Source organism: Melospiza melodia, chromosome 2, assembly GCF_035770615.1.
Source record: "Melospiza melodia melodia isolate bMelMel2 chromosome 2, bMelMel2.pri, whole genome shotgun sequence".
NCBI lineage: Eukaryota > Metazoa > Chordata > Aves > Passeriformes > Passerellidae > Melospiza > Melospiza melodia.
In genome coordinates this window covers 31,477,874-31,499,144 of record NC_086195.1, presented here as the reverse complement: position 1 = coordinate 31,499,144, position 21,271 = coordinate 31,477,874, and positions in this window count along the sequence as shown.

Here is a 21,271-nt window from a genome sequence, read left to right as displayed (position 1 = left end):
TACCAAGTGGCTCCTGCAATCTGCCGTCAAAATTTGGCAGGCGAGTTTTGTTTTCCAGGGAAAAGCGCCGTTGTTTGTGTTTGGGGGCCTGTGGCTGGGAGTGGCCGGCTGGCTCCTTAGAATCCACGATACGCAGGATGGTTCCCAGACCTGAGGTGGCACCAGTGCCAAGTCGGGCTGGTTTGATAGTACTAAATAGCTCCTGCAATCTGCCATGCAGAAGCGGGGCAGCTTACTTTTGTTTGCCAGGGAAACAGGCCGAGGTTTTTGTCTGGGGGCCTATGGCTGCGAGTGACCGTCTGGCTCCTGAAAAGCTACGATAGGCAGGATGGTGAGCAGACCCATGGTGGCACCAGTGCCAAGTTGAGCTGGTTTGATAGTACCAAGTGGCTCCTGCAATCTGCCATCAAAAAGTTGGCAGGCGAGTTTTGTTTTCCAGGGAAAACGCCGTTGTTTGTGTTTGGGTGCCTATGGCTGGGAGTGGCCGGCTGGCTCCTTAGAATCCACGATACGCACCATAGTTCCCAGACCAGAGGTGGCACCAGTGCCAAGTCGGGCTGGTTTGATAGTACCAAGTGCGTCCTACAATCTGCCATCCAGAAGCGGGGCAGCTTACTTTTGTTTGCCAGGGAAACGGGCCGAGCTTTGTGTCTGGGGGCCTATGGCTGGGAGTGACCAGCTGGCTCCTGAAAAGCTACGATAGGCAGGATGGTGACCAGACCCATGGTGGCACCAGTGCCAAGTTGGGCTGATTTGATAGCAGCAAGTGGCTCCTGCAATCTGCCATCAAAATGTCGGCAGGCGGGTTTGTTTTCCAGGGAAAAGCGCTGTGGTTTGTGTTTGGGGGCCTGTGGCTGGGAGTGACCGGCTGGCTCCTTAGAATCCACGATACGCAGGATGGTTCCCAGACCCAAGGTGGCACCAGTGCCAAGTTGGGCTGGTTTGATAGTACCACGTGGCTCCTGCAATCTGCCATCCAGAATCGGGGCAGCTTACTTTTGTTTGCCAGGGAAACGGGCCGAGCTTTGTGTCTGGGGGCCTATGGCTGGGAGTGACCGGCTGGCTCCTGAAAAGCTAAGATAGGCAGGATGGTGACCAGACCCATGGTGGCACCAGTGTCAAGTTGGGCTGGTTTGATAGTACCAAGTGGCTCCTGCAATCTGCCATCAAAAATTTGGCAGGCGAGTTTTGTTTTCCAGGCAAAAGCGCCGTTGTTTTTGTTTGGGGGCCTGTGGCTGGGAGTGGCCGGCTGGCTCCTTAGAATCCACGATACGCAGCATGGTTCCCAGACCAGAGGTGGCACCAGTGCCAAGTCGGGCTGGTTTTATAGTACCAAGTGGTTCCTGCAATCTGCCATCCAGAAGCGGGGCAGCTTACTTTGGTTTGCCAGGGAAAAGGGCAGAGCATTGTGTCTGGGCGCCTATGGCTGGGAGTGACCGGCTGGCTCCTGAAAAGCTACGATAAGCAGGATGGTGACCAGACCCATGGTGGCACCAGTGCCAAGTTGGGCTGATTTGATAGTACCAAGTGGCTCCTGCAATCTGCCATCAAAAAGTTGGCCGGCGAATTTTGTTTTCCAGGGAAAAGCGCTGTGGTTTTTGTTTGGGGGCCTGTGGCTGGGAGTGGCCGGCTGGCTCCTTATAATCCACGATACGCAGCATGGTTCCCAGACCCAAGGTGGCACCAGTGCCAAGTTGGGCTGGTTTGATAGTACCAAGTGGCTCTGGCAATCTGCCATCAAAAAGTTGGCAGACGAGTTTTGTTTTCCAGGGAAAAGCGCCGTTGTTTTTGTTTGGGGGCCTGTGGCTGGGAGTGGACGGATGGCTAATTAGAATCCACGATAGGCAGGATGGTGACCAGACCCATGGTGGCACCAGTCCCAAGTTGGGCTGATTTGATAGTACCAAGTGGCTCCTGCAATCTGCCGTCAAAATTTGGCAGGCGAGATTTGTTTTCCAGGGAAAAGCGCCGTTGTTTGTGTTTGGGGGCCTGTGGCTGGGAGTGGCCGGCTGGCTCCTTAGAATCCACGATACGCAGGATGGTTCCCAGACCTGAGGTGGCACCAGTGCCAAGTCGGGCTGGTTTGATAGTACTAAATAGCTCCTGCAATCTGCCATGCAGAAGCGGGGCAGCTTACTTTTGTTTGCCAGGGAAACGGGCCGAGGTTTTTGTCTGGGGGCCTATGGCTGCGAGTGACCGTCTGGCTCCTGAAAAGCTACGATAGGCAGGATGGTGAGCAGACCCATGGTGGCACCAGTGCCAAGTTGAGCTGGTTTAATAGTACCAAGTGGCTCCTGCAATCTGCCATCAAAAAGTTGGCAGGCGAGTTTTGTTTTCCAGGGAAAAGCGCCGTTGTTTGTGTTTGGGTGCCTATGGCTGGGAGTGGCCGGCTGGCTCCTTAGAATCCACGATACGCACCATAGTTCCCAGACCAGAGGTGGCACCAGTGCCAAGTCGGGCTGGTTTGATAGTACCAAGTGCGTCCTACAATCTGCCATCCAGAAGCGGGGCAGCTTACTTTTGTTTGCCAGGGAAACGGGCCGAGCTTTGTGTCTGGGGGCCTATGGCTGGGAGTGACCGGCTGGCTCCTGAAAAGCTACGATAGGCAGGATGGTGACCAGACCCATGGTGGCACCAGTGCCAAGTTGGGCTGATTTGATAGCAGCAAGTGGCTCCTGCAATCTGCCATCAAAATGTCGGCAGGCGGGTTTGTTTTCCAGGGAAAAGCGCTGTGGTTTGTGTTTGGGGGCCTGTGGCTGGGAGTGACCGGCTGGCTCCTTAGAATCCACGATACGCAGGATGGTTCCCAGACCCAAGGTGGCACCAGTGCCAAGTTGGGCTGGTTTGATAGTACCAAGTGGCTCCTGCAATCTGCCATCCAGAAGCGGGGCAGCTTACTTTTGTTTGCCAGGGAAACGGGCCGAGCTTTGTGTCTGGGGGCCTATGGCTGGGAGTGACCGGCTGGCTCCTGAAAAGCTAAGATAGGCAGGATGGTGACCAGACCCATGGTGGCACCAGTGTCAAGTTGGGCTGGTTTGATAGTACCAAGTGGCTCCTGCAATCTGCCATCAAAAATTTGGCAGGCGAGTTTTGTTTTCCAGGGAAAAGCGCCGTTGTTTTTGTTTGGGGGCCTGTGGCTGGGAGTGGCCGGCTGGCTCCTTAGAATCCACGATACGCAGCATGGTTCCCAGACCAGAGGTGGCACCAGTGCCAAGTCGGGCTGGTTTTATAGTACCAAGTGGTTCCTGCAATCTGCCATCCAGAAGCGGGGCAGCTTACTTTGGTTTGCCAGGGAAAAGGGCAGAGCATTGTGTCTGGGCGCCTATGGCTGGGAGTGACCGGCTGGCTCCTGAAAAGCTACGATAAGCAGGATGGTGACCAGACCCATGGTGGCACCAGTGCCAAGTTGGGCTGATTTGATAGTAGCAAGTGGCTCCTGCAATCTGCCATCAAAAAGTTGGCCGGCGAATTTTGTTTTCCAGGGAAAAGCGCTGTGGTTTGTGTTTGGGGGCCTGTGGCTGGGAGTGGCCGGCTGGCTCCTTATAATCCACGATACGCAGGATGGTTCCCAGACCCAAGGTGGCACCAGTGCCAAGTTGGGCTGGTTTGATAGTACCAAGTGGCTCTGGCAATCTGCCATCAAAAAGTTGGCAGACGAGTTTTGTTTTCCAGGGAAAAGCGCCGTTGTTTTTGTTTGGGGGCCTGTGGCTGGGAGTGGACGGATGGCTAATTAGAATCCACGAGAGGCAGGATGGTGACCAGACCCATGGTGGCACCAGTCCCAAGTCGGGCTGGTTTGATAGTACCAAGTGGCTCCGGCAATCTGCCATCCAGAAGCGGGATAACTTACTTTTGTTTGTCAGGGAAACGGGCCGAGGTTTGTGTCTGGGGGCCTATGGCTGGGAGTGACCGGCTGGCTCCTGAAAAGCTACGATAGGCAGGATGGTGACCAGACCCATGGTGGCACCAGTGCCAAGTTGGTCTGATTTGATAAAACCAAGTGGCTCCTGCAATCTCCCATCAAAAAGTTGGCAGGAGAGTTTTGTTTTCCAGGGAAAAGCGCCGTTGTTTGTGTTTGGGGGCCTGTGGCTGGGAGTGGCCGGCTGGCTCCTTAGAATCCACGATACGCAGCATGGTATCCAGACCCAAGGTGGCACCAGTGCCAAGTTTTGCTGGTTTGATAGTACCAAGTGGTTCCTGCAATCTGCCATCCAGAAGCAGGGCAGCTTACTTTTGTATGCCAGGGAAACGGGCCGAGGTTTTTGTCTGGGGGCCTATGGCTGGGAGTGACCAGCTGGCTCCTGAAAAGCTACGATAGGCAGGATGGTGACCAGACCCATGGTGGCACCAGTCCCAAGTTGGGCTGATTTGATAGTACCAAGTGTCTCCTGCAATCTGCCATCAAAATGTTGGCAGGCGATTTTTGTTTTCCAGGGAAAAGCGCCGTTGTTTGTGTTTGGGCGCCTGTGGCTGGGAGTGGCCGGCTGGCTCCTTAGAATCCACGATACGCAGGATGGTTCCCAGACCTGAGGTGGCACCAGTGCCAAGTCGGGCTCGTTTGATAGTACTAAATAGCTCCTATAATCTGCCATGCAGAAGCGGGGCAGCTTACTTTTGTTTGCCAGGGAAACGGGCCGAGGTTTGTGTCTGGGGGCCTATGGCTGCGAGTGACCGTCTGGCTCCTGAAAAGCTACGATAGGCAGGATGGTGAGCAGACCCATGGTGGCACCAGTGCCAAGTTGAGCTGGTTTGATAGTACCAAGTGGCTCCTGCAATCTGCCATCAAAAAGTTGGCAGGCGAGTTTTGTTTTCCAGGGAAAAGCGCCGTTGTTTGTGTTTGGGTGCCTATGGCTGGGAGTGGCCGGCTGGCTCCTTAGAATTCACGATACGCACCATGGTTCCCAGACCAGAGGTGGCACCAGTGCCAAGTCGGGCTGGTTTGATAGTACCAAGTGCGTCCTACAATCTGCCATCCAGAAGCGGGGCAGCTTACTTTTGTTTGCCAGGGAAAAGGGCCGAGTTTTGTGTCTGGGGGCCTATGGCTGGGATTGACCGGCTGGCTCCTGAAAAGCTACGATAGGCAGGATGGTGACCAGACCCATGGTGGCACCAGTGCCAAGTTGGGCTGATTTGATAGTAGCAAGTGGCTCCTGCAATCTGCCATCAAAATATCGGCAGGCGGGTTTTGTTTTCCAGGGAAAAGCGCTGTGGTTTGTGTTTGGGGGCCTGTGGCTGGGAGTGACCGGCTGGCTCCTTAGAATCCACGATACGCAGGATGGTTCCCAGACCCAAGGTGGCACCAGTGCCAAGTTGGGCTGGTTTGATAGTACCAAGTGGCTCTGGCAATCTGCCATCAAAAAGTTGGCAGACGAGTTTTGTTTTCCAGGGAAAAGCGCCGTTGTTTTGTTTGGGGGCCTGTGGCTGGGAGTGGACGGATGGCTAATTAGAATCCACGATAGGCAGGATGGTGACCAGACCCATGGTGGCACCAGTGCCAAGTCGGGCTGGTTTGATAGTACCAAGTGGCTCCGGCAATCTGCCATCCAGAAGCGGGATAACTTACTTTTGTTTGTCAGGGAAACGGGCCGAGGTTTGTGTCTGGGGGCCTATGGCTGGGAGTGACCGGCTGGCTCCTGAAAAGCTACGATAGGCAGGATGGTGACCAGACCCATGGTGGCACCAGTGCCAAGTTGGTCTGATTTGATAAAACCAAGTGGCTCCTGCAATCTCCCATCAAAAAGTTGGCAGGAGAGTTTTGTTTCCCAGGGAAAAGCGCCGTTGTTTGTGTTTGGGGGCCTGTGGCTGGGAGTGGCCGGCTGGCTCCTTAGAATCCACGATACGCAGCATGGTATCCAGACCCAAGGTGGCACCAGTGCCAAGTTTTGCTGGTTTGATAGTACCAAGTGGTTCCTGCAATCTGCCATCCAGAAGCAGGGCAGCTTACTTTTGTATGCCAGGGAAACGGGCCGAGGTTTTTGTCTGGGGGCCTATGGCTGGGAGTGACCAGCTGGCTCCTGAAAAGCTACGATAGGCAGGATGGTGACCAGACCCATGGTGGCACCAGTCCCAAGTTGGGCTGATTTGATAGTACCAAGTGGCTCCTGCAATCTGCCGTCAAAATTTGGCAGGCGAGATTTGTTTTCCAGGGAAAAGCGCCGTTGTTTGTGTTTGGGGGCCTGTGGCTGGGAGTGGCCGGCTGGCTCCTTAGAATCCACGATACGCAGGATGGTTCCCAGACCTGAGGTGGCACCAGTGCCAAGTCGGGCTGGTTTGATAGTACTAAATAGCTCCTGCAATCTGCCATGCAGAAGCGGGGCAGCTTACTTTTGTTTGCCAGGGAAACGGGCCGAGGTTTTTGTCTGGGGGCCTATGGCTGCGAGTGACCGTCTGGCTCCTGAAAAGCTACGATAGGCAGGATGGTGAGCAGACCCATGGTGGCACCAGTGCCAAGTTGAGCTGGTTTAATAGTACCAAGTGGCTCCTGCAATCTGCCATCAAAAAGTTGGCAGGCGAGTTTTGTTTTCCAGGGAAAAGCGCCGTTGTTTGTGTTTGGGTGCCTATGGCTGGGAGTGGCCGGCTGGCTCCTTAGAATCCACGATACGCACCATAGTTCCCAGACCAGAGGTGGCACCAGTGCCAAGTCGGGCTGGTTTGATAGTACCAAGTGCGTCCTACAATCTGCCATCCAGAAGCGGGGCAGCTTACTTTTGTTTGCCAGGGAAACGGGCCGAGCTTTGTGTCTGGGGGCCTATGGCTGGGAGTGACCGGCTGGCTCCTGAAAAGCTACGATAGGCAGGATGGTGACCAGACCCATGGTGGCACCAGTGCCAAGTTGGGCTGATTTGATAGCAGCAAGTGGCTCCTGCAATCTGCCATCAAAATGTCGGCAGGCGGGTTTGTTTTCCAGGGAAAAGCGCTGTGGTTTGTGTTTGGGGGCCTGTGGCTGGGAGTGACCGGCTGGCTCCTTAGAATCCACGATACGCAGGATGGTTCCCAGACCCAAGGTGGCACCAGTGCCAAGTTGGGCTGGTTTGATAGTACCAAGTGGCTCCTGCAATCTGCCATCCAGAAGCGGGGCAGCTTACTTTTGTTTGCCAGGGAAACGGGCCGAGCTTTGTGTCTGGGCGCCTATGGCTGGGAGTGACCGGCTGGCTCCTGAAAAGCTAAGATAGGCAGGATGGTGACCAGACCCATGGTGGCACCAGTGTCAAGTTGGGCTGGTTTGATAGTACCAAGTGGCTCCTGCAATCTGCCATCAAAAATTTGGCAGGCGAGTTTTGTTTTCCAGGCAAAAGCGCCGTTGTTTTTGTTTGGGGGCCTGTGGCTGGGAGTGGCCGGCTGGCTCCTTAGAATCCACGATACGCAGCATGGTTCCCAGACCAGAGGTGGCACCAGTGCCAAGTCGGGCTGGTTTTATAGTACCAAGTGGTTCCTGCAATCTGCCATCCAGAAGCGGGGCAGCTTACTTTGGTTTGCCAGGGAAAAGGGCAGAGCATTGGGTCTGGGCGCCTATGGCTGGGAGTGACCGGCTGGCTCCTGAAAAGCTACGATAAGCAGGATGGTGACCAGACCCATGGTGGCACCAGTGCCAAGTTGGGCTGATTTGATAGTACCAAGTGGCTCCTGCAATCTGCCATCAAAAAGTTGGCCGGCGAATTTTGTTTTCCAGAAAAAAGCGCTGTGGTTTGTGTTTGGGGGCCTGTGGCTGGGAGTGGCCGGCTGGCTCCTTATAATCCACGATACGCAGGATGGTTCCCAGACCCAAGGTGGCACCAGTGCCAAGTTGGGCTGGTTTGATAGTACCAAGTGGCTCTGGCAATCTGCCATCAAAAAGTTGGCAGACGAGTTTTGTTTTCCAGGGAAAAGCGCCGTTGTTTTTGTTTGGGGGCCTGTGGCTGGGAGTGGACGGATGGCTAATTAGAATCCACGAGAGGCAGGATGGTGACCAGACCCATGGTGGCACCAGTGCCAAGTCGGGCTGGTTTGATAGTACCAAGTGGCTCCGGCAATCTGCCATCCAGAAGCGGGATAACTTACTTTTGTTTGTCAGGGAAACGGGCCGAGGTTTGTGTCTGGGGGCCTATGGCTGGGAGTGACCGGCTGGCTCCTGAAAAGCTACGATAGGCAGGATGGTGACCAGACCCATGGTGGAACCAGTGCCAAGTTGGTCTTATTTGATAAAACCAAGTGGCTGCTGCAATCTCCCATCAAAAAGTTGGCAGGAGAGTTTTGTTTCCCAGGGAAAAGCGCCGTTGTTTGTGTTTGGGGGCCTGTGGCTGGGAGTGGCCGGCTGGCTCCTTAGAATCCACGATACGCAGCATGGTATCCAGACCCAAGGTGGCACCAGTGCCAAGTTTTGCTGGTTTGATAGTACCAAGTGGTTCCTGCAATCTGCCATCCAGAAGCAGGGCAGCTTACTTTTGTATGCCAGGGAAACGGGCCGAGGTTTTTGTCTGGGGGCCTATGGCTGGGAGTGACCGGCTGGCTCCTGAAAAGCTACGATAGGCAGGATGGTGACCAGACCCATGGTGGCACCAGTCCCAAGTTGGGCTGATTTGATAGTACCAAGTGTCTCCTGCAATCTGCCATCAAAATGTTGGCAGGCGATTTTTGTTTTCCAGGGAAAAGCGCCGTTGTTTGTGTTTGGGCGCCTGTGGCTGGGAGTGGCCGGCTGGCTCCTTAGAATCCACGATACGCAGGATGGTTCCCAGACCTGAGGTGGCACCAGTGCCAAGTCGGGCTCGTTTGATAGTACAAAATAGCTCCTATAATCTGCCATCCAGAAGCGGGGCAGCTTACTTTTGTTTGCCAGGGAAACGGGCCGAGGTTTGTGTCTGGGGGCCTATGGCTGCGAGTGACCGTCTGGCTCCTGAAAAGCTACGATAGGCAGGATGGTGAGCAGACCCATGGTGGCACCAGTTCCAAGTTGAGCTGGTTTGATAGTACCAAGTGGCTCCTGCAATCTGCCATCAAAAAGTTGGCAGGCGAGTTTTGTTTTCCAGGGAAAAGCGCCGTTGTTTGTGTTTGGGTGCCTCTGGCTGGGAGTGGCCGGCTGGCTCCTTAGAATTCACGATACGCACCATGGTTCCCAGACCAGAGGTGGCACCAGTGCCAAGTCGGGCTGGTTTGATAGTACCAAGTGCGTCCTACAATCTGCCATACAGAAGCGGGGCAGCTTACTTTTGTTTGCCAGGGAAAAGGGCCGAGTTTTGTGTCTGGGGGCCTATGGCTGGGAGTGACCGGCTGGCTCCTGAAAAGCTACGATAGGCAGGATGGTGACCAGACCCATGGTGGCACCAGTGCCAAGTTGGGCTGATTTGATAGTAGCAAGTGGCTCCTGCAATCTGCCATCAAAATGTCGGCAGGCGGGTTTTGTTTTCCAGGGAAAAGCGCTGTGGTTTTTGTTTGGGGGCCTGTGGCTGGGAGTGGCCGGCTGGCTCCTTAGAATCCACGATACGCAGGATGGTTCCCAGACCCAAGGTGGCACCAGTGCCAAGTTGGGCTGGTTTGATAGTACCAAGTGCGTCCTGCAATCTGCCATCCAGAAGCGGGGTAGCTTACTTTTGTTTGCCAGGGAAACGGGCCGAGGTTTGTGTCTCGGGGCCTATGGCTGGGAGTGACCGGCTGGCTCCTGAAAAGCTACGATAGGCAGGATGGTGACCAGACCCATGGTGGCACCAGTGCCAAGTTGGGCTGGTTTGATAGTACCAAGTGGCTCCTGCAATCTGCCATCAAAATGTTGGCAGGCGAGTTTGTTATCCAGGGAAATGCGCCGTTGTTTTTGTTTGGGGGCCTGTGGCTGGGAGTGGCCGGCTGGCTCCTTAGAATCCACGATACGCAGCATGGTTCCCAGACCAGAGGTGGCACCAGTGCCAAGTCGGGCTGGTTTAATGGTGAAAAGTTGCTCCTGCAATCTGCCATCCAGTAGCGGAATAACTTACTTTTGTTTGCCAGGGAAACGGTCCGAGCTTTTTGTCTGGGGGCCTATGGCTGGGAGTGACCGGCTGGCTCCTGAAAAGCTACGATAGGCAGGATGGTGACCAGACCCATGGTGGCACCAGTGTCAAGTTGGGCTGGTTTGATAGTATCCAGTGGCTCCGGCAATCTGCCATCAAAATTTGGCAGGCGAGTTTTGTTTTCCAGGGAAAAGCGCCGTTGTTTTTGTTTGGGGGCCTGTGGCTGGGAGTGGACGGATGGCTAATTAGAATCCACGATACGCAGGATGGTTCCCAGACCAGAGGTGGCACCAGTGCCAAGTCGGGCTGGTTTGATGGTGCAAAGTGGCTCCTGCAATGTGCCATCCAGAAGCGGGGTAGCTTATTTTTCTTTGCCAGGGAAACGGGCCGAGGTTTTTGTCTGGGGGCCTATGGCTTGGAGTGACCGGCTGGCTCCTGAAAAGCTACGATAGGCAGGATGGTGACCAGACCCATGGTGGCACCAGTGCCAAGTTGGGCTGGTTTGATAGTACCAAGTGGCTCCTGCAATCTGCCATCAAAATGTTGGCAGGCGAGTTTTGTTTTCCAGGGAAAAGCGCCGTTGTTTGTGTTTGGGGGCCTGTGGCTGGGAGTGGCCGGCTGGCTGCTTAGAATCCACGATACGCAGGATGGTTCCCAGACCAGAGGTGGCACCAGTGCCAAGTCGGGCTGGTTTGATAATACCTAGTGGATCCTGCAATCTGCCATCCAGAAGCGGGACAGCTTACTTTTGTTTGCCAGGGAAACGGGCCGAGCTTTGTGTCACGGGGCCTATGGCTGGGAGTGACCGTCTAGGTCCTGAAAAGCTACGATAGGCAGGATGGTGACCAGACCCATGGTGGCACCAGTGCCAAGTTGGGCTGGTTTGATAGTACCAAGTGGCTCCTGCAATCTGCCATCAAAAAGTTGGCAGGCGAGTTTTGTTTTCCAGGGAAAAGCGCCGTTGTTTGTGTTTGGAGGCCTGTGGCTGGGAGTGGCCGGCTTGCTAATTGGAATCCACGATACACAGCATGGTTCCCAGACCAGAGGTGGCACCAGTGCCAAGTTGGGCTGGTTTGATGGTGCAAAGTGGCTCCTGCAATCTGCCATCCAGAAGCGGGGCAGCTTACTTTTGTTTGCCAGGGAAACGGGCCGAGGTTTTTGTCTGGGGGCCTATGGCTGGGAGTGACCGGCTGGCGCCTGAACACCTACGATAGGCAGGATGGTGACCAGACCCATGGTGGCACCAGTGCCAAGATGGGCTGATTTGATAGTAGCAAGTGGCTCCTGCAATCTGCCATCAAAATGTTGGCAGGCGAGTTTTGTTTTCCAGGGAAAAGCGCCGTTGTTTGTGTTTGGGGGCCTGTGGCTGGGAGTGGACGGATGGCTCCTTAGAATCCACGATACACAGCATGGTTCCCAGACCAGAGGTGGCACCAGTGCCATGTCGGGATGGTTTGATAGTACCAAGTGGCTCCGGAAATCTGCCATCCAGAAGCGGGGCAGCTTACTTTTGTTTGCCAGGGAAACGGGCCGAGCTTTGTGTCTGGGCGCCTATGGCTGGGAGTGACCTGCTAGGTCCTGAAAAGCTACGATAGGCAGGATGGTGACCAGACCCATGGTGGCACCAGTGCCAAGTTGGGCTGATTTGACAGTACCAAGTGGCTCCTGCAATCTGCCATCTAAATGTTGGCAGGCGAGTTTTGTTTTCCAGGGAAAAGCGCCGTTGTTTGTGTCTGGGGGCCTGTGGCTGGAGTGGCCGGCTGGCTCCTTAGAATGAACGATACGCAGGATGGTTCCCAGACCTGAGGTGGCACCAGTGCCAAGTCGGGCTAGTTTGATGGTGCAAAGTGGCTCCTGCAATCTGCCATCCAGAAGCGGGGTAGCTTACTTTTGTTTGCCAGGGAAACGGGCCAAAGTTTTTCTCTGGGGGCCTATGGCAGGGAGGGACCGGCTGGCTCCTGAAAAGCTACGATAAGCAGGATGGTGACCAGACCCATGGTGGCACCAGTGCCAAGTTGGGCTGATTTGATAGTACCAAGTGGCTCCTGCAATCTGCCATGAAAAAGTTGGCAGGCGAGTTTTGTTTTCCAGGGAAAAGCGCCGTTGTTTCTGTTTGGGGGCCTGTGGCTGGGAGTGGCCGGCTGGCTCCTTAGAATCCACGATACGCGGCATGGTTCCCAGACCAGAGGTGGCACCAGTGCCAAGTTGGGCTGGTTTGATAGTACCAAGTGGCTCCTGCAATCTGCCATCCAGAAGTGGGGCAGCTTACTTTTGTTTGCCAGGGATACGGGCCGAGGTTTGTGTCTCAGGGCCTATGGCTGGGAGTGACCACCTGGCTCCTGAAAAGCTACGATAGGCAGTATGGTGACCAGACCCATGGTGGCACCAGTGCCAAGTTGGGCTGGTTTGATAGTACCAAGTGGCTCCTGCAATCTGCCATCAAAATTTGGCAGGCGAGTTTGTTCTCCAGGGAAAAGCGCCGTTGTTTGTGTTTGGGGGCCTGTGGCAGGGAGTGGCCGGCTGGCTCCTTAGAATCCACGATACGCAGGATGGTTCCCAGACCCAAGGTGGCACCAGTGCCAAGTTGGGCTGGTTTGATGGTGAAAAGTGGCTCCTGCAATCTGCCATCCAGAAGCGGGATAACTTACTTTTGTTTGCCAGGGAAACGGGCCGAGGTTTTTGTCTGGGGGCCTATGGCTGGAAGTGACCGGCTGGCTCCTGAAAAGCTACGATAGGCAGGATGGTGACCAGACCCATGGTGGCACCAGTGCCAAGTCGGGCTGGTTTGATAGTATTAAATAGCTCCTGCAATCTGCCATGCAGAAGCGGGGCAGCTTACTTTTGTTTGCCAGGGAAACGGGCCGAGGTTTTTGTCTGGGGGCCTATGGCTTGGAGTGACCGGCTGGCTCCTGAAAAGCTACGATAGGCAGGATGGTGAGCAGACCCATGGTGGCACCAGTGCCAAGTTGAGCTGGTTTGATAGTACCAAGTGGCTCCTGCAATCTGCCATCAAAAAGTTGGCAGGCGAGTTTTGTTTTCCAGGGAAAAGCGCCGTTGTTTGTGTTTGGGTGCCTATGGCTGGGAGTGGCCGGCTGGCTCCTTAGAATCCACGATACGCACCATAGTTCCCAGACCAGAGGTGGCACCAGTGCCAAGTCGGGCTGGTTTGATAGTACCAAGTGCGTCCTACAATCTGCCATCCAGAAGCGGGGCAGCTTACTTTTGTTTGCCAGGGAAACGGGCCGAGCTTTGTGTCTGGGGGCCTATGACTGGGAGTGACCGGCTGGCTCCTGAAAAGCTACGATAGGCAGGATGGTGACCAGACCCATGGTGGCACCAGTGCCAAGTTGGGCTGATTTGATAGCAGCAAGTGGCTCCTGCAATCTGCCATCAAAATGTCGGCAGGCGGGTTTGTTTTCCAGGGAAAAGCGCTGTGGTTTGTGTTTGGGGGCCTGTGGCTGGGAGTGACCGGCTGGCTCCTTAGAATCCACGATACGCAGGATGGTTCCCAGACCCAAGGTGGCACCAGTGCCAAGTTGGGCTGGTTTGATAGTACCAAGTGGCTCCTGCAATCTGCCATCCAGAAGCGGGGCAGCTTACTTTTGTTTGCCAGGGAAACGGGCCGAGCTTTGTGTCTGGGGGCCTATGGCTGGGAGTGACCGGCTGGCTCCTGAAAAGCTACGATAGGCAGGATGGTGACCAGACCCATGGTGGCACCAGTGTCAAGTTGGGCTGGTTTGATAGTACCAAGTGTCTCCTGCAATCTGCCATCAAAATGTTGGCAGGCGAGTTTTGTTTTCCAGGGAAAAGCGCCGTTGATTTTGTTTGGGGGCCTGTGGCTGGGAGTGGCCGGCTGGCTCCTTAGAATCCACGATACGCAGCATGGTTCCCAGACCAGAGGTGGCACCAGTGCCAAGTCGGGCTGGTTTTATAGTACCAAGTGGTTCCTGCAATCTGCCATCCAGAAGCGGGGCAGCTTACTTTGGTTTGCCAGGGAAAAGGGCAGAGCATTGTGTCTTGGCGCCTATGGCTGGGAGTGACCGGCTGGCTCCTGAAAAGCTACGATAAGCAGGATGGTGACCAGACCCATGGTGGCACCAGTGCCAAGTTGGGCTGATTTGATAGTACCAAGTGGCTCCTGCAATCTGCCATCAAAAAGTTGGCCGGCGAATTTTGTTTTCCAGGGAAAAGCGCTGTGGTTTGTGTTTGGGGGCCTGTGGCTGGGAGTGGCCGGCTGGCTCCTTATAATCCACGATACGCAGCATGGTTCCCAGACCCAAGGTGGCACCAGTGCCAACTTGGGCTGGTTTGATAGTACCAAGTGGCTCCTGCAATCTGCCATCAAAAAGTTGGCAGACGAGTTTTGTTTTCCAGGGAAAAGCGCCGTTGTTTTTGTTTGGGGGCCTGTGGCTGGGAGTGGACAGATGGCTAATTAGAATCCACGATAGGCAGGATGGTGACCAGACCCATGGTGGCACCAGTGCCAAGTCGGGCTGGTTTGATAGTACCAAGTGGCTCCTGCAATCTGCCATCAAAAAGTTGGCAGGCGAGTTTTGTTTTCCAGGGAAAAGCGCCGTTGTTTCTGTTTGGGGGCCTGTGGCTGGGAGTGGCCGGCTGGCTCCTTAGAATCCACGATACGCGGCATGGTTCCCAGACCAGAGGTGGCACCAGTGCCAAGTTGGGCTGGTTTGATAGTACCAAGTGGCTCCTGCAATCTGCCATCCAGAAGCGGGGCAGCTTACTTTTGTTTGCCAGGGATACGGGCCGAGGTTTGTGTCTCAGGGCCTATGGCTGGGAGTGACCGCCTGGCTCCTGAAAAGCTACGATAGGCAGGATGGTGACCAGACCCATGGTGGCACCAGTGCCAAGTTGGGCTGGTTTGATAGTACCAAGTGGCTCCTGCAATCTGCCATCAAAAAGTTGGCAGGCGAGTTTGTTATCCAGGGAAAAGCGCCGTTGTTTGTGTTTGGGGGCCTCTGGCTGGGAGTGGCCGGCTGGCTCCTTAGAATCCACGATACGCAGGATGGTTCCCAGACCAGAGGTGGCACCAGTGCCAAGTTGGGCTGGTTTGATGGTGAAAAGTGGCTCCTGCAATCTGCCATCCAGAAGCGGGATAACTTACTTTTGTTTGCCAGGGAAACGGGCCGAGGTTTTTGTCTGGGGGCCTATGGCTGGGAGTGACCGGCTGGCTCCTGAAAAGCTACGATAGGCAGGATGGTGACCAGACCCATGGTGGCACCAGTGCCAAGTCGGGCTGGTTTGATAGTACTAAATAGCTCCTGCAATCTGCCATGCAGAAGCGGGGCAGCTTACTTTTGTTTGCCAGGGAAACGGGCCGAGGATTTTGTCTGGGGGCCTATGACTGGGAGTGACCGGCTGGCTCCTGAAAAGCTACGATAGGCAGGATGGTGACCAGACCCATGGTGGCACCAGTGCCAAGTTGGGCTGATTTGATAGCAGCAAGTGGCTCCTGCAATCTGCCATCAAAATGTCGGCAGGCGGGTTTGTTTTCCAGAGAAAAGCGCTGTGGTTTGTGTTTGGGGGCCTGTGGCTGGGAGTGACCGGCTGGCTCCTTAGAATCCACGATACGCAGGATGGTTCCCAGACCCAAGGTGGCACCAGTGCCAAGTTGGGCTGGTTTGATAGTACCAAGTGGCTCCTGCAATCTGCCATCCAGAAGCGGGGCAGCTTACTTTTGTTTGCCAGGGAAACGGGCCGAGGTTTATGTCTGGGGGCCTATGGCTGGGAGTGACCGGCTGGCTCTTGAAAAGCTAAGATAGGCAGGATGGTGACCAGACCCATGGTGGCACCAGTGTCAAGTTGGGCTGGTTTGATAGTACCAAGTGGCTCCTGCAATCTGCCATCAAAAATTTGGCAGGCGAGTTTTGTTTTCCAGGGAAAAGTGCCGTTGTTTTTGTTTGGGGGCCTGTGGCTGGGAGTGGCCGGCTGGCTCCTTAGAATCCACGATACGCAGCATGGTTCCCAGACCAGAGGTGGCACCAGTGCCAAGTCGGGCTGGTTTTATAGTACCAAGTGGTTCCTGCAATCTGCCATCCAGAAGCGGGGCAGCTTACTTTGGTTTGCCAGGGAAAAGGGCAGAGCATTGTGTCTGGGCGCCTATGGCTGGGAGTGACCGGCTGGCTCCTGAAAAGCTACGATAAGCAGGATGGTGACCAGACCCATGGTGGCACCAGTGCCAAGTTGGGCTGATTTGATAGTACCAAGTGGCTCCTGCAATCTGCCATCAAAAATTTGGCCGGCGAATTTTGTTTTCGAAGGAAAAGCGCTGTGGTTTGTGTTTGGGGGCCTGTGGCTGGGAGTGGCCGGCTGGCTCCTTATAATCCACGATACGCAGCATGGTTCCCAGACCCAAGGTGGCACCAGTGCCAAGTTGGGCTGGTTTGATAGTACCAAGTGGCTCTGGCAATCTGCCATCAAAAAGTTGGCAGACGAGTTTTGTTTTCCAGGGAAAAGCGCCGTTGTTTTTGTTTGGGGGCCTGTGGCTGGGAGTGGACAGAGGGCTAATTAGAATCCACGATAGGCAGGATGGTGACCAGACCCATGGTGGCACCAGTGCCAAGTCGGGCTTGTTTGATAGTACCAAGTGGCTCCGGCAATCTGCCATCCAGAAGCGGGATAACTTACTTTTGTTTGTCAGGGAAACGGGCCGAGGTTTGTGTCTGGGGGCCTATGGCTGGGAGTGACCGGCTGGCTCCTGAAAAGCTACGATAGGCAGGATGGTGACCAGACCCATGGTGGCACCAGTGCCAAGTTGGTCTGATTTGATAAAACCAAGTGGCTCCTGCAATCTCCCATCAAAAAGTTGGCAGGAGAGTTTTGTTTTCCAGGGAAAAGCGCCGTTGTTTGTGTTTGGGGGCCTGTGGATGGGAGTGGCCGGCTGGCTCCTTAGAATCCACGATACGCAGCATGGTATCCAGACCCAAGGTGGCACCAGTGCCAAGTTTTGCTGGTTTGATAGTACCAAGTGGTTCCTGCAATCTGCCATCCAGAAGCAGGGCAGCTTACTTTTGTATGCCAGGGAAACGGGCCGAGATTTGTGTCTGGGGGCCTATGGCTGGGAGTGACCGGCTGGCTCCTGAAAAGCTACGATAGGCAGGATGGTGACCAGACCCATGGTGGCACCAGTCCCAAGTTGGGCTGATTTGATAGTACCAAGTGGCTCCTGCAATCTGCCGTCAAAATGTTGGCAGGCGAGTTTTGTTTTCCAGGGAAAAGCGCCGTTGTTTGTGTTTGGGCGCCTGTGGCTGGGAGTGGCCGGCTGGCTCCTTAGAATCCACGATAGGCAGGATGGTTCCCAGACCTGAGGTGGCACCAGTGCCAAGTCGGGCTGGTTTGATAGTACTAAATAGCTCCTGCAATCTGCCATGCAGAAGCGGGGCAGCTTACTTTTGTTTGCCAGGGAAACGGGCCGAGGTTTGTGTCTGGGGGCCTATGGCTGCGAGTGACCGTCTGGCTCCTGAAAAGCTACGATAGGCAGGATGGTGAGCAGACCCATGGTGGCACCAGTGCCAAGTTGAGCTGGTTTGATAGTACCAAGTGGCTCCTGCAATCTGCCATCAAAAAGTTGGCAGGCGAGTTTTGTTTTCCAGGGAAAAGCGCCGTTGTTTGTGTTTGGGTGCCTATGGCTGGGAGTGGCCGGCTGGCTCCTTAGAATTCACGATACGCACCATGGTTCCCAGACCAGAGGTGGCACCAGTGCCAAGTCGGGCTGGTTTGATAGTACCAAGTGCGTCCTACAATCTGCCATCCAGAAGCGGGGCAGCTTACTTTTGTTTGCCAGGGAAACGGGCCGAGCTTTGTGTCTGGGGGCCTATGGCTGGGAGTGACCGGCTGGCTCCTGAAAAGCTATGATAGGCAGGATGGTGACCAGACCCATGGTGGCACCAGTGCCAAGTTGGGCTGATTTGATAGTAGCAAGTGGCTCCTGCAATCTGCCATCAAAATGTCGGCAGGCGGGTTTTGTTTTCCAGGGAAAAGCGCTGTGGTTTGTGTTTGGGGGCCTGTGGCTGGGAGTGACCGGCTGGCTCCTTAGAATCCACGATACGCAGGATGGTTCCCAGACCCAAGGTGGCACCAGTGCCAAGTTGGGCTGGTTTGATAGTACCAAGTGGCTCCTGCAATCTGCCATCCAGAAGCGGGGCAGCTTACTTTTGTTTGCCAGGGAAACGGGCCGAGGTTTGTGTCTGGGGGCCTATGGCTGGGAGTGACCGGCTGGCTCCTGAAAAGCTACGATAGGCAGGATGGTGACCAGACCCATGGTGGCACCAGTGCCAAGTTGGGCTGATTTGATAGTACCAAGTGGCTCCTGCAATCTGCCATCAAAATGTTGGCAGGCGAGTTTTGTTTTCCAGGGAAAAGCGCCGTTGTTTTTGTTTGGGGGCCTGTGGCTGGGAGTGGCCGGCTGGCTCCTTAGAATCCACGATACGCAGCATGGTTCCCAGACCAGAGGTGGCACCAGTGCCAAGTTGGGCTGGTTTGATAGTACCAAGTGCGTCCTGCAATCTGCCATCCAGAAGCGGGGTAGCTTACTTTTGTTTGCCAGGGAAACGGGCCGAGGTTTGTGTCTCGGGGCCTATGGCTGGGAGTGACCGGCTGGCTCCTGAAAAGCTACGATAGGCAGGATGGTGACCAGACCCATGGTGGCACCAGTGCCAAGTTGGGCTGGTTTGATAGTACCAAGTGGCTCCTGCAATCTGCCATAAAAAAAGTTGGCAGGCGAGTTTGTTATCCAGGGAAATGCGCCGTTGTTTGTGTTTGGGGGCCTGTGGCTGGGAGTGGCCGGCTGGCTCCTTAGAATCCACGATACGCAGCATGGTTCCCAGACCAGAGGTGGCACCAGTGCCAAGTCGGGCTGGTTTGATGGTGAAAAGTGGCTCCTGCAATCTGCCATCCAGTAGCGGAATAACTTACTTTTGTTTGCCAGGGAAACGGTCCGAGCTTTTTGTCTGGGGGCCTATGGCTGGGAGTGACCGGCTGGCTCCTGAAAAGCTACGATAGGCAGGATGGTGACCAGACCCATGGTGGCACCAGTGTCAAGTTGGGCTGGTTTGATAGTACCCAGTGGCTCCGGCAATCTGCCATCAAAATTTGGCAGGCGAGTTTTGTTTTCCAGGGAAAAGCGCCGTTGTTTTTGTTTGGGGGCCTGTGGCTGGGAGTGGACGGATGGCTAATTAGAATCCACGATACGCAGGATGGTTCCCAGACCAGAGGTGGCACCAGTGCCAAGTCGGGCTGGTTTGATGGTGCAAAGTGGCTCCTGCAATGTGCCATCCAGAAGCGGGGTAGCTTATTTTTCTTTGCCAGGGAAACGGGCCGAGGTTTTTGTCTGGGGGCCTATGGCTTGGAGTGACCGGCTGGCTCCTGAAAAGCTACGATAGGCAGGATGGTGACCAGACCCATGGTGGCACCAGTGCCAAGTTGGGCTGGTTTGATAGTACCAAGTGGCTCCTGCAATCTGCCATCAAAATGTTGGCAGGCGAGTTTTGTTTTCCAGGGAAAAGCGCCGTTGTTTGTGTTTGGGGGCCTGTGGCTGGGAGTGGCCGGCTGGCTCCTTAGAATCCACGATACGCAGGATGGTTCCCAGACCAGAGGTGGCACCAGTGCCAAGTCGGGCTGGTTTGATAATACCTAGTGGATCCTGCAATCTGCCATCCAGAAGCGGGACAGCTTACTTTTGTTTGCCAGGGAAACGGGCCGAGCTTTGTGTCACGGGGCCTAGGGCTGGGAGTGACCGTCTAGGTCCTGAAAAGCTACGATAGGCAGGATGGTGACCAGACCCATGGTGGCACCAGTGCCAAGTTGGGCTGGTTTGATAGTACCAAGTGGCTCCTGCAATCTGCCATCAAAAAGTTGGCAGGCGAGTTTTGTTTTCCAGGGGAAAGCGCCGTTGTTTGTGTTTGGAGGCCTGTGGCTGGGAGTGGCCGGCTTGCTAATTGGAATCCACGATACACAGCATGGTTCCCAGACCAGAGGTGGCACCAGTGCCAAGTTGGGCTGGTTTGATGGTGCAAAGTGGCTCCTGCAATCTGCCATCCAGAAGCGGGGCAGCTTACTTTTGTTTGCCAGGGAAACGGGCCGAGGTTTTTCTCTGGGGGCCTATGGCTGGGAGTGACCGGCTGGCTCCTGAAAAGCTACGATAGGCAGGATGGTGACCAGACCCATGGTGGCACCAGTGCCAAGTTGGGCTGATTTGATAGTAGCAAGTGGCTCCTGCAATCTGCCATCAAAATGTTGGCAGGCGAGTTTTGTTTTCCAGGGAAAAGCGCCGTTGTTTGTGTTTGGGGGCCTGTGGCTGGGAGTGACCGGCTGGCTCCTTAGAATCCACGATACGCAGGATGGTTCCCAGACCCAAGGTGGCACCAGTGCCAAGTTGGGCTGGTTTGATAGTACCAAGTGGTTCCTGCAATCTGCCATCCAGAAGCGGGGCAGCTTACTTTTGTTTGCCAGGGATACGGGCCGAGGTTTTTCTCTGGGGGCCTATGGCTGGGAGTGACCGGCTAGGTCCTGAAAAGCTACGATAGGCAGGATGGTGACCAGATCCATGGTGGCACCAGTGCCAAGTTGGGCTGGTTTGATAGTACCAAGTGGCTCCTGCAATCTGCCATCAAAAAGTTGGCAGGCGAGTTTTGTTTTCCAGGGAAAAGCGCTGTGGTTTGTATTTGGGGGCCTGTGGCTGGGAGTGGCCGGCTGGCTCCTTAGAATCCACGATACGCAGGATGGTTCCCAGACCAGAGGTGGCACCAGTGCCAAGTCGGGCTGGTTTGATGGTGAAAAGTGGCTCCTGCAATCTGCCATCCAGAAGCGGGATAACTTACTTTTGTTTGGCAGGGAAACGGGCCAAGGTTTTTGTCTGGGGGCCTATGGCTGGGAGTGACCGGCTGGCTCCTGAAAAGCTACGATAGGCAGGATGGTGACCAGACCCATGGTGGCACCAGTGTCAAGTTGGGCTGGTTTGATAGTACCAAGTGGCTCCTGCAATCTGCCATCAAAAAGTTGTCAGGCGAGTTTGTTATTCAGGGAAATGCGCCGTTGTTTTTGTTTGAGGGCCTGTGGCTGGGAGTGGCCGGCTGGCTCCTTAGAATCCACGATACGCAGCATGGTTCCCAGACCAGAGGTGGCACCAGTGCCAAGTCAGGCTGGTTTGATGGTGAAAAGAGGCTCCTGCAATCTGCCATCCAGTAGCGGAATAACTTACTTTTGTTTGCCAGGGAAACGGTCCGAGCTTTGTGTCTGGGGGCCTATGGCTGGGAGTGACCGGCTGGCTCCTGAAAAGCTACGATAGGCAGGATGGTGAC